Source organism: Loxodonta africana, chromosome 19, assembly GCF_030014295.1.
Source record: "Loxodonta africana isolate mLoxAfr1 chromosome 19, mLoxAfr1.hap2, whole genome shotgun sequence".
NCBI classification, from domain to species: Eukaryota; Metazoa; Chordata; class Mammalia; order Proboscidea; family Elephantidae; genus Loxodonta; species Loxodonta africana.
The window spans coordinates 3,909,725-3,912,843 of NC_087360.1; positions in this window are offsets into that span (position 1 = coordinate 3,909,725).

Below are 3,119 nucleotides of genomic sequence, written 5' to 3' on the forward strand. Positions count from 1 at the left end.
ATTAAAGTATGCTTTCTTTTCCAACGCACATGGAACATTCTCTAAAATATACCACATATTAGGTCATAAAGCAAGGCTTAGCAGAATCCAAAACATAGAAATATTACAAAGCATCTTCTCTGACCATAAGGCCATAAAAGTAGAAATCATTACCAGAAAAAGCAAGGAAAAGAAATCAAACACTTGGAAACTGAACAATACCCTGCTCAAAAACAACTGGGTTATAGAAGACATCAAGGATGGAATAAAGAAATTCATAGAATCCAATCAGAATGAAACACGTGCTATCAGAACCTTTGGGACACAGTGAAAGCGGCGCTCAGAGGTCAATTTATATCAATAAATGCACACATCCAAAAAAGAAGAAGGGGCCAAAATCAAATTATTATCCCTACAACTTGAACAAATAGAAAGAGAGCAACAAAAGAAACCCTCAGGCTCCAGAAGAAAGCAAATAATAAAAATTAGAGCAGAATTAAATGAAATAGAGAACCGAAAAGCAACTGAAAGAGTTAACACAACCAAAAGCTGGTTCTCTGAAAAAATTAACGAAATTGATAAACTATTGGCCAAACTGACAAAAGAAAAACAGGAGAGAAAGCAAATAACCCAAATAAGAAATAAGGTGGGCGATATTACAACAGACCCAACTGAAATTAAAAGAATCATATCAGATTACTACGAAAAATTGTACGCTAACAAATTTGAAAACCTAGAAGAAATGGATGAATTTCTACAAACACACTACCTACCTAAACTAACACAAACAGAGGTAGAACAACTAAATAAACCCATGACAAAAGAAGAGATCGAAAAGGTAACTAAAAAACTCCCAACAAAAAACAGCCCTGGCCCGACCTCTTCACTGCAGAGTTCTACCAAACTTTCAGAGAAGAGTTGACACCACTACTACTACAGGTGTTTCAAAGCATAGAAAAGGACAGAATACTCCCAAACTCATTCTATGAAGCCAGCATATCCCTGACACCAAAACCAGGTAAAGACATCACAGAAAAAGGAAATTACAGACCTATAACCCTCACGAACTTAGATGCAAAAATCCTCAACCAATAAAATTCAACAACATATCAAAAAAATAATTCACCATTACCAAGTGGGATTCATACCAGGTATGCAGGGATGGTTCAACATTAGAAAAACAATTAATGTAATCCACCACATAAATAAAACAAAAGACAAGAATCACATGATTTTATCAATTGATGCAGAAAAGGCATTTGACAAAGTTCAACACCCATTCATGATAAAAAACTCTCAGCAAAATAGGAATAGAAGAAAAATTCCTCATCGTAATAAAGGGCATTTATACAAAGCCAACAGCCAACATCACCCTAAATGGAGAGAGCCTGAAAGCATTCCCACTGAGACTGGGAACCAGACAAGGATGCCCTTTATCACAACTCTTAGTCAACATTGTGCTGGAGGGCCTAGCCAGAGGAATTAGGCTAGATAAAGAAATAAAGGGCATCCAGATTGGCACGGGAGAAGTAAAATTATCTCTATTTGCAGATGACATGACCTTATACACAGAAAACCCTAAGGAGTCCTCCAGAAAACTACTGAAACTAATAGAAGAGTTCAGCAGTGTATCGGGATACAAGATAAACATACAAAAATCAGTCGGATTCCTCTACACCAACAAAAAGAATATCGAAGAGGAAATCACCAAATCAATGCCATTTATAGTAGCCCCCAAAAAGATAAAATACTTAGGAATAAATCTCACCAGAGATGTAAAAGACCTATATATACATAGAAAACTACAAGAAACTACTTACTGCAAGAAACCAAAAGAGAAGTAAGTAAGTGGAAAAACATAACTTGCTCACGGATAGGAAGGCTTAACATTGTAAAAATGCCTATTCTACCAAAAGCCATCTATAGATAGAATGCAATTTCGATCGAAACTCCAACGGTATCTTTTAATGAGCTGGAGAAACAAATCACCAACTTCATATGGAAGGGAAAGAGGCCCTGGATAAGGAAAGCATTACTGAAAAAGAAGAACAAAGTGGGAGGCCTCACTCTTCCTGATTTTAGAACCTGTTATAGTGCCACGGTAGTCAAAACAGCCTGGTACTGGTACAACAACAGATACATAGACCAATGGAACAGAATTGAGAATCCAGATATAAATCCATCCACATATGAGCAGCTGATATTTGCCAAAGGCCCAAAGTCAGTAAAATGGGGAAAAGACAGTCTTTTTAACAAATGATGCTGGCATAACTGGATATCCATTTGCAAAAAAATCAAACAAGACCCATACCTCACACCATGCACAAAAACGAACTCAAAATAGATCAAAGGCCTAAATATAAAATCTAAAACAATAAAGATCATGGAAGAAAAAATAGGGACAATGCTATGAGCCCCAATACATGGCATAAACAGTATACAAGACATTACTAACAATGCAGAAGAGAAACTAGATAACTGGGAGCTCCTAAAAATCAAACACCTATGCTCATCCAAAGACTTCACCAAAAGAGTAAAAAGACTACCTACAGACTGGTAAAAAGTTTTTAGCTGTGACATTTCCGATCAGCATCTGATCTCTATACACGATACTGCAAAAACTCAACTACAAAAAGACAAATGACCCAATTAAAAAATAAGCAAAGGATATGAACAGACACTTCACTAAAGAAAACATTCAGGTAGCTAACAGATACATGAGGAAATGTTCGCGATCACTAGAGAAATAACAAAGAGATTCCATCTCACCCCAGCAAGGCTGGTATTAATGCAAAAAACACAAAATAATAAATGTTGGAGAGGTTGTAGAGAGACTGGAACACTTATACACTGCCAGTGGGAATGTAAAATGGTACAACCGCTTTGGAAATCTATTTGGTGCTCCCTTAAGAAGCTAGAAATAAAACTACAATACAATCCAGCAATCCCACTCCTTGGAATACATCCTAGAGAAATAAGAGCCTTTACACTAACAGATATATGCACAGCCATGTTCACTGCAGCACTGTTTGTAATAGCAAAAAGATGGAAGCAACCAAGGTGCCCACCAACAGATGAATGGATAAATAAATTATGGTATATTCACAGAATAGAATACTACACATTGATAAAGAACAACG